This window comes from Protopterus annectens, chromosome 1.part1 (genome assembly GCF_019279795.1).
Source record: "Protopterus annectens isolate FY-2018-M chromosome 1.part1, PAN1.0, whole genome shotgun sequence".
Lineage (NCBI taxonomy): Eukaryota > Metazoa > Chordata > Ceratodontiformes > Protopteridae > Protopterus > Protopterus annectens.
Window position 1 is genome coordinate 918,473,227 of NC_056726.1, and position 10,656 is coordinate 918,483,882.

The following is a 10,656-nucleotide window of genomic DNA, read 5'->3' on the forward strand; positions in this document are numbered from 1 at the left end:
ATTCAATGTAGTACACGTGTGTCATTATATACCACGGTGGTGGTGTTGCGGTAGTGTTGTCACCTCACAGTAAGACACTGTCCAGTTTGATTCTCAGCTAGAGCATCTTCTGCATGGAGACATGCGTGAATGGGTGTACCTTCATTGAAGGTTGTGCATCAGGCCTGGCAAGCCGGTACATAAAAATCAACTGCCAATCATTAGCGGACCGGAGTTCCACTGTGGCGACCCCTAACCGGGAAAAGCTGAAGGACACAAACAAACAAACACATGTGTCATTATAGATATATATATATATATATATATATATATATATATATATATATATATATATATATGGCTATCTGAATGGGTATATGTACATATATTTCCACCATATGCCTTGGACATGGAATGTAGCCGTACCCCAGTCCCTACAGTCCCATTGTCATAGTGCAAGGGGATGTCAGGTATGTATAGAAGGTATATTACTAGACTGTTGCTACTGTCATTGGCATTGTCTTCACAGACATTGTGTGTGTGGATGCTGAAATCTGCTTATAACATGCGTGCTATTGGCTACTGACAGACATCCTACTGAAATCATTGTAAAGTACCGCTGCTAGCATGTAATGCCCCTGTGCAGTGCAGCAGAGATATTGGCCACTATATATGGAACTTCAGACACACCCTGTAGAGTCCAGAGGTATACACATATTCCCTTAGTGCACCACATGTGTAAGAGGCCTGACAATATGGATGTAGACAGCCATGTAGATGGGTATAGCACATAACGACTGGCATACATTTGGCACCATAGGTGTTGGATTCACACACTTCTGCCTGGCCTAACACATAAGGACTGCTGGTACAGGGGTGCCATGGACACATACTACCCACTAGATATTGACATACATCTGTACAGCATCCCACTGCTCTGTCTGACATACATGACATTTAAGGGAGGCCTGGCAGCAGAACATCTGGCAAGTATCAGCACATGACATTCCACTGGTTAAGTACCCTAAGCTGCTAGGCATGTAACAATGCACTGTGCAGGCTACAGGCAGACTGGCTCAACACTGGCCTACATCTCGTATGGGGGAATGCACATGTACCTGCATATATAGCAGGCTCAACAGCCATGGCACAGCACAGGGTAAGATACATCTGTGTGACAGTGCACAACCACAACCAATGTGAACACAGCCACAGCCACATATGATAGGCTAGCATAATATTACAGTATATGGACTATCTGTTCTACACCATCCTCATATGTGCCACTCACAGTCTGTCCCTACATATACTGGTCTGCTACACAGTTTGGTCCGATGGCTGTCTGTGGTATGGGACATGTGTGTGTATGGCCCTACAAACATGTATGGCAAAATGGTTCCATACAGTGGGGCAGCATGTAACATCTGAGAGAAGGGGAGCTATGATAATAGCATCTACCACATTCTGTACACAGGCTAAAGTACATATTAACAATACACACACTGTTGGCATTCACCATCACTACACAGACCTCAGTACTTTACAAACCTCCACAGAATATCCAGCTTATGTCATAAAATATAACCCCTACTGTACACGACGTGTAGCAATCTGATATATCACTGACTTGTTATCAGATATGATGACACTATTTATGGCATACAGCACATATGCACCACTTCATGCACGCCATATGTACAAACATTGACAGTCGTGTGGCTGACAGCACATACACAAGGCCAGTGTAGACATGTTGCTGTGATAACATTGTATAATTTCCATTGTAATGGTGTTTGTTGCAACATATGTCCTATGAGGGATATGAAGTCAGTAACTGTGATGGCCTTCACCATCTACAGACTGCAATCCTCACACTATCGTCTGCATTCCACAGAGAGATGCACTGTGGATAACACATGAAACCATAGGCATAACACTGCCCAATCTGCAGATGACCTTGCAGATGGGGATTCCTCATATACATGGAACTGACATGGCAGGCATTACTACATGTACAATAGGCATATCCAGACAAGCACCATTAAGCCAACATTACTCCAAATGCAGTATAGCAGCACTTACAGTCTGTAGTCAGGTCAGGCACATCCCCTCCTGTTTGTTGCCCTCTTTCCACAGTGTATGCTGTTGGAGATAAATCCCCAATCCATCTGATACGCTGTTTGCAAAACAACAGAACTAGTTCCTGATCACAGTGACTGAAAAGGACCAACACCAACATGATGTTCCTAGATATTGGAATGCGTTTCCATGCAATTGGCTATGGGATTGTTACCACAGCTGTTCCACATGCAATCAGCTAGGGGAGGGCTGCAATTCATGCAGAGGCCATCAGCTGATCATGACGAATCTCATAAAATACACATGCTACTGCCTAAGCAAGGCAGGTGTGGGTCTCCACATCCACTAGAGAGGGAGTGGGGGAGGCAGACAGAGGCAAATGCATGTCAGGGAGGGGTGGGAGTGTAAAACTGAAGCATGTTTGTGTAACACACCTACCAGCACAGGGTATCATACCCCTGACAACTATGTAGTGCTATCACAGGTCGATGCAGTTATTGGATGCACCACATGGGTTACCTGATGTGGAGCAGTCAGAACATATATGTGAGGGTGAGTGACATCTGCAACAGGGATACAGTAGATATACGGTAGGTGTCATACATGTGCCTGTCTGCATGAACAGGTGCCAGCATCAACACAGGCACACTCACACAGGGACGCAGACACATTGACACACTTGGCAGGGCCAGGAGTGCAACTCATCACTAGTGGGATTGCCACAACACATCAATGTGCAGGTATCACATGCACTATACGGGTCATATGGAGGCCGTATGGGCAAAGAGTATGAGGAGATGTCAGACATCAGACAGCATGCTTCAGTATGCCCAGGGGGTTGTAGTGAGTGGGGAGGTGGACATACGCACCATGCAACATATACATACGAACACACAGGGTGCCAGTTCTGACATGCATGGGTACATGTCTACACGGGTGTGTGGTGGTCAACTGTGCCAGCAGGCTGTACAAGGGTAGGCGATGGGTATACCTTGGCATCAGGCCACATGACAATGGTCTGCATTGTGGCTCAGGCCTGTAGTTACTGCATTTGTCCACACAGGTGGGTATTGCATCCCCCATCTAGTCACCTGGGTGACTATTGTGTGTGGCCAATGCTGTACACCACATTGCCATGTATGTGTTCCTTAGTCCATGACATGGATGGTGTCTGGGATGTGCACACCTCCCACATGCATGTACAGTGACATGTGGAACTGTACCTGGGGTGTCTGACCCATGTTGTGAACACAGATTATCATCAGATGTGCCAGTCTTGCCCACCTGTGGCAGGAAGTGGTACTGGGCAGCAAGTTTACCCTTTACCTACATTGATAGCATGCCAACAGCATTCCCTGATTTCATTGTCATCTGTCCATACAGGACATGTAGTTAGGCATGGTATGTCTGTTGTGAGTCACATGTGAAGGCACCACAGGTGGTGCAGGTTTCCATCGGGGAACATGGTAGAGGTGTACTGTCTGCATGTACGTGCATATTGGACACATGGGCAGGGTGACATGCCCTCTGTAGCCCACTGCTATCACTGCATAGCTACTATCAGTGGCCAATATGCAGCATACTACCCATATATTAGCTGCTGCCTAGGCATGTGTGTTCATATGACACATGGGGTGAGTGTGTGCTCTGGGTAATAGTGGGGTTGCTAACTTGGATTGTCTGGCCTTGATGTCACATGTATGGGTATTGCTTTGCACCCCAACCTCCCAGCTAATTTGCATCTGTTATCCCTGTATGACTGACATTGTGATATATAGTAGGGCCACCATAAAATAAATTAGCAAATCCTCCTCCACAACACACACTCACCTCTACACATGATACGAGTTACACACACCTGTCATATCTGGGAGTGGAACCCCTACCTAACTACACCACAGCACTACACAGTTATAGTGCATGCCACAGACATTACTGGAATGTGAGTTCCCCAAAGGTGTATTTCACAGTGAATAACATCAGCAGGTTTACCAAAGTAGGGCATTTCAACTGTACTGCAAGTGCCTAGCCTAAAATGCATTGTTCCCTACACAGTCAGTGAGACACAGACAAAACAACCACAACTGACATGTATAGGTATCAAACTTATGATCGAGGTCTATATCACACTACAGCATAGAGCTGTTATGGGACACACCACAGAGATCACTCAAGACCTACTTCCCCAAAGGTGTATTTCACATTGAATGACATCAGCAGGTTTACCAAAGTAGACCACTTCAACTGTACTGCAAGTGACTAGCTTAAAATGCATTGCTCCCTACACAGACAGTGAGACACACACAAAACATCCACAACTGACATGTGTGGGTATAGAACCCCTGACCAAAGTCTATAACATACTACAGCATAGAGCTGTTATTGGCCACACCACAGGGATTATGAAAGAACTTCCTCCCCAAAGTTTTACTTCACAATGAATGACATCAGCACAATTGACAATGTAGGGCATTTGAAATGTACTGCGAGTGAGTAGCCTATGATGCATTGCTCCATACACAGACATTGCAACACACACAACACATCCAGAACTGCCATGGGTGGCGATGGAACCCTACCACAGTTCTAAATCACGCTACAGCAATACGCAGTTACAAGACACCCTACAGAGATTACTGGGCTATGACTTTCCCACAAGTGTATTTCTAGGTGTGTGACATCAGCAGCCTTGCCAAAGTTGAGTATATGAATTCTAAGGAGTGTGTGTAACCTAAAAAGCATTGTTCGTTACTCAGTCACAGACAGATAGAGTCACAAAGACACACAGATTCACACACACACAGTTGCCAAGTCTGGGGGTTAGAACACCTACCTAACTGTTTTATCACACTACAGCAGTATGCAGTTACAAGGAGTGATACAGAAATTAGTGGGCTATGATTTCCCCAGAGGTGTATTTCTAGGTGAGTGACATCAGCAGCCTTGGCAAAGTCCAGTATGTGCATTGTATGGGTACGAGTGGCCTAAAAAGCATTGCTCTCTACTCTGTTAGACACAGATTCACACACCAACACACAGTTGCCAGGGCTGGGGGTAGAACACCTACCTCACTACTTTATCCCACTACAGCAGTATGCAGCTACAGGGCACGCTACAGAGATTACTGGACTATGATTTCCCCAGAGGTGTATTTTTAGGTGAGTGACATCAGCAGCCTTGCCAAAGTTGAGTATGTGTATTGTATGAGGTGTGTGGCCTAAAAAGCATGATTCTCTATGCAGTCAGACACACACACACACACACACACACACACACACACACACACACACACACACACACACACTCACACACACACAGACACACATTTGTGAGGTCTGGGTTTAGAACACCTACCTAACTACTACATCACACTACAGCAGTACGCAATTACAAGCCACCGTACAGAGATTACTGGGCTATGATTTCCCCAGATGTGTATTTCTAGGTGCGTGACATCTGTAGCCTTGCCAATGTTGTGTATATGAACTGTACTGAGTGTGAGTAGCCTAGAAAGCATTTCTCTCTACACAGGCAGTGACCAAGACATGCACACATACACACACTCACACAGTTGACAAGTCTAGGGTTAGGACTACTACCTAACTATTTTATCGGTACAGCAGTACACAGTTATGGGACGTGGCATGGGGTTTACTGAGCTACAGCTCCCCCAAAGGTGTATTTCACATTGGATGACCTCAGCAGAGTTGCCCTGATACTGCTCTGGAGAGGGCGGTGTGTGCATGGGCTGTAACCCATTCATGTAGGGGTTGAAATGCCACATGCGGGCACACACAGGGTCATATGCCACAGGTATGTGTATACAGCTACTAGGTTAAAACTTCCTTGTACAGTCATGTTACACAGCTGGCATGTGCAACACACCATCATGCTGACAGATACTGGTGGCTAGTATTTGCAGTGAGTGACACATGCACCTCATGTGTTTGGGGCCCTTTGGCTGTGTGCTGGGTGGGACAGGCCCAGATGGCTCCTTGTCACGGTCACCCTCTTCAACACATCTATGTCCATCTACCTTTGGCTTATTATAGTATGTTGTCCTTACATATATGTCTGTATTCCTATCCACTGTGTGTGCCAGGCAGGAGTGGTGCATACTGACATGTGTCTGCTCTGAGAACTGCAACTGCCAGATATGTCTGGTCCACTGTTGTTTGCTGAAATGGCCTTCTTGTGTTTAAGTGTGTGAGCATGCCCAGTATGGGCTTTCAGTATGTTGTTGACTGACATTGCCTTCATTTCTCTAAGTGTGTGAGCATGCCCAGTATGGCCATTTATCTTGCATGTGTGGATCAAGTCCAGGTGGTTTGTACTGTGGTGCTGACCTTTGTGTTGTACACGGACAGGTAGCATGCTGTGTCTGCAGGGTATACATCAGTCATTTGGCACTGACTGTTGCTACATGTCTGCATAGTGGGGGGGGGCACCAAACTGTTTCTACATTTCTACATAGGGGTGGGGGGCACACCTGACTGTTACTATAAGTGTACATAGGATGGTGGGGCACACCTTACACTTTTACACAATTGCTAGGACTGTACTGGTATGTCAGGTACACCATTTCAGTCTGTAGTCTTACCTATCATGCTGGCTAGAGACATACCAGTATACTACAGATCATAGCTTTCACTACCTACATATTAGTTTCTGACTTCCTAGCCTTCAAAACTGACATCCAACTGGCTGGCCTGCTGTAGTCTGTCTGTGTAGGGCTGGGGTAGGAGTTACCCATGGGGCTCATTCAGAGGCCATAGGATAGAATTTGTTACGTTTGTCTACACCTATCCTGCTGGCTGTGACTGTTGTTGGACATGTGCCCCCCCGACTGGCATGTGTGAGTCACTTACCTTGTGGGTGTCCCAGTATTGAGGGTGGTAATGTAGGGCTGCCTATGTCAGATGCACATAGTACACTCCCTATACATGGTTGAGCACAGGTAGTGTCATGTTTGGCATCCCTTTTACTGTATGTGCGAGTCAGAGAGGTGTCAATCCCTGGGTCCCCACTGTGTCAGTGCATGTGTTATGCGTTGCCTCTTTGCCAAGGCCAGGGCATACTGGACACACCTCCTTCTGCCTACTGGGGCAGGCTCAGGTTGTTCCTCCTCCAAGTCACTCTGTGCCTGTGCAGGCCTTGGCACTGGTGGGGTGCTGTGTGGCCCTGCCCCATGCTGTTTCTGCTGCAGCTGTTTTCCTCAGGATCATATTGTGTAGCATGGCACATACAAGGACAATTTGGGTACATGTAGTTGGTGAGTACTGCAAGGCTCCACCGGATGTGTCCAGGCACTGGAACCATGACTTGAGCATCCCAAACACACGCTCTATTATGATTCATGTTTCTGCATGTGCATCATTATGGAGTTCTTGTTCGGGTGTGTGTGCATTTCTGATGGGTGTCATCTGCCATGGCTTCAGTGCATATCCAGAATCCCCCACTAGGTGACTGTGTGGGATGTTCCCATTGGCAAATGTCTGGTACAGCTGCGTCAGATGCCAGATGTGGGAATTGTGGTAGCTTCCAGGGCAGCCAGCACACACATTCATTATTATGCCCTAGGCAACGCACACGACCTGGCAGTTGATGGAGGGGAAGCCCTTGCGGTTGATGTAGACCCTACCCCGCTCACCTGGTGGTGCTTTAATGCACATGTGCATGCAGTCTATTGCATCCACTACCTCAGGGTATTCTGCTATTCGGTGGAAGTGACACATATTGCTAGTCAAAGCCTCACGGGTGATGGGGAAATATACATGCTCACCGACATGTGCTGACATGGCATCCAGGAACTGGTGGAGTACCCTGGATGCTGATACCTGTGAAATCCCTATCATATCCCCAGTTGGCCTTTGGAAGGTACCTGTAGCTAGTATTCTTAGGCCTACACATACCTTGGTATCCACTGGGATGGGTTCCCCTCTGTTAGTTCTGTGTGTGATGTGTGGTCGGCACAGCTCAACAATTTGCTGTAGGAGGTCCCTGTCCACCCTATAGCACTCCACTATCTCCAGTTCATGTAGCCCTTTGGTAGGTTACCTTGGGTCTGTACACTCTTCTCCGTCTCCTCACTGTGGGTTGCTCAGCAGCATTCACATCCTCACCACCCTCAGCCTCTTGCACATGCTGGTTTATGATAGCAAAAGCAGCCCCTAACATTTTTTTCTCTTGCTTTCGTTTTGTAAAATTTCCCCATCTGTATACACCAGTGGTGCAGAGTTTTTGGGAAAAACAAGGGGGGGAGGTGTTTGCATGGTTTATAGTTGTGTGCTGGGCTGGGCTGGTCTGCTGCCTGTGCAATTGGCTGATTCTGATGCATTTCACCTGTCAGCTAAGCTAGTTCTCCTTGATTACCTTCCTACTGCTGTTTTCCCTTTCCATTGCCTCCCTGTTTAAGCCCTTGTGCGCGCCATGCAGAGTGCTGATATGTGCACAGAGCTGCTTGTTTAACTTCCTTTTTCTACTTGTAAAATCTGGTACGCGGCGCGCACACCCGCTTGCACTTTGTAAAGTGTGCTAGGTAGGTTTAGACACACCTATTGCCCGAAAAAGTTAATAATGTGAACCTGCTAACCTAGGAGCAATCTGGAGCCACAGGTCTCCAATCCGCTTACAGTATGCCTGACACACCCCATGATGTCATCTATATCCTAGTCTTGCACCCATCTATTTACACTCTTACACTCTTGGGACCTGCCTCACACCCTGGGAAAATCTGGCATTCACTAACCTTTCCCTCATTTGCATAGAATTGCCTACTAATGCATAGTTACATGAAAATATTAAGGCATGGAAATTCTCACTGTAGTGCTCTGGTGTAGTCCACCGAACCTCATTGAGCCAAAAACACTGCCAATGAAATGTGATCTGATGAAAGTCATTGATGCAATAGCAGACCTATATGGCTGTCCAGTAAATTCCAGCTCAGGTTCAAAGCTCCCTGGCAATGGTGTTCCAGGTGACAGTCATTGCAAATGTTCTCTAATGGGCTTACATCCTACCTTCATGTGCAGTTTTTGCTAATATGTGATAAATATGATTTAAAGTGCAAAATGTGAGAGATTAATAATTGCCATTCCTCTGTGTTTGGGTAGGCCAACCAAAATGCTACTAACAGGTGTATGCTGACTCAAGAGAACTGGTGGTGTGACACCAAAAAAAACTGTGTCTCTCATGGTGCCAGAATTGTATGTCTTCCAGTGGCATCATGCTAATGTCTGTAGTAGGGCATACATATAACTGTTCAGGGTTACTTTGCATTGTTTTTTTACACTGCAGTTATATGTATGAGCATGTGCTCTGCCTTCAGAAGCCACAAAATTCCTGTCTGGGATGCCATGTGCATCCTCTGTCATTGTTGTAACCTGCCTTGCATGTTGTCTTTACATTTCATAACTTGTCTTGGCACAATGTTCAACCTACACTGTAACATTAGTTCAGCCATGCAGGCTATACAGTACTATCACATATCACTTCTGAACCCTTACCTGCCTGTTGTGGTCTATTACTTACACTCCTACCCCCAATGTGCTGCATATACACACTACAATCCACATATCCAAGGAGTATATCTTGACATTATGTATAACAATGGCCTTGACCACATAGAGGACATACACACACACACACACACACACACACACACACACACACACACACACACACACACACACACACACACTAGATCCACAGTAGTTGCTGTACATTTACTACATTCCTGCTTCTCTAACAGTTTTGAACTTTCTAGAAGGTATCTCCATACAATTTTTTCTGTTATGGCAGGGTATGTAACTACTACTGCAAGAGGTAATTTAGATAACCATAGGTATTTCTGATGTTCCCCATGTACAGACCACAGAGGATTTATTGTGCCTGTCATGCGCAGTGTTGTTATAACACTACCAGCGAGTACAGATCACAAGTTTTCTTTGTGCATGTGTACATCTGGAGTGTAATGACTCAATGTTCTGAGACAGACATTGCTATGTTGACTCAGTTAACATATATGGCTACAACCTTCATCTCCCAAGCCGGGATACTCTTTCACTTCTGTCCTGTTGATCATTTTGTGATACATGCAATTGCTCCTTTTCAGGTATCTGGAGTACTTAGGGTAGATAACGCACACCTAGGGCAGGCAGGCCACTGTGTTTTGATGTAATCATATCATGCGACATGACATACATGGTGACCACTTCCACAGCTTTTTTTGGAATGTACTGCAGGGCACCTCAGAATTTGTCCAGACATCTGTATCTTAATTTCAGCATATCCAACACTCACTCATTTGTGTTCTGTATATCAGTGTGTGAGCTCTTATCAATGCATCCCCAGCAAGCAGGGATGGGTCCCTGAAAGGTGTCATGAGTCAAAGCTCCAGTGAAAAACTGCAGTTCCCATTTGGTGTAACTGAAGAGAACAATAACATTGTTCCATCACACACAGAACAGGAACATTGAACAATTTTTTGTATATGGGTATACCTACCAATTAGTAGTCCCTCAGGGATCTTGCCCTCTTGAAACAATACTCTTAGGACACTTTCTCTCTCTTCAAATAGCAGCATCATGCACACTACCA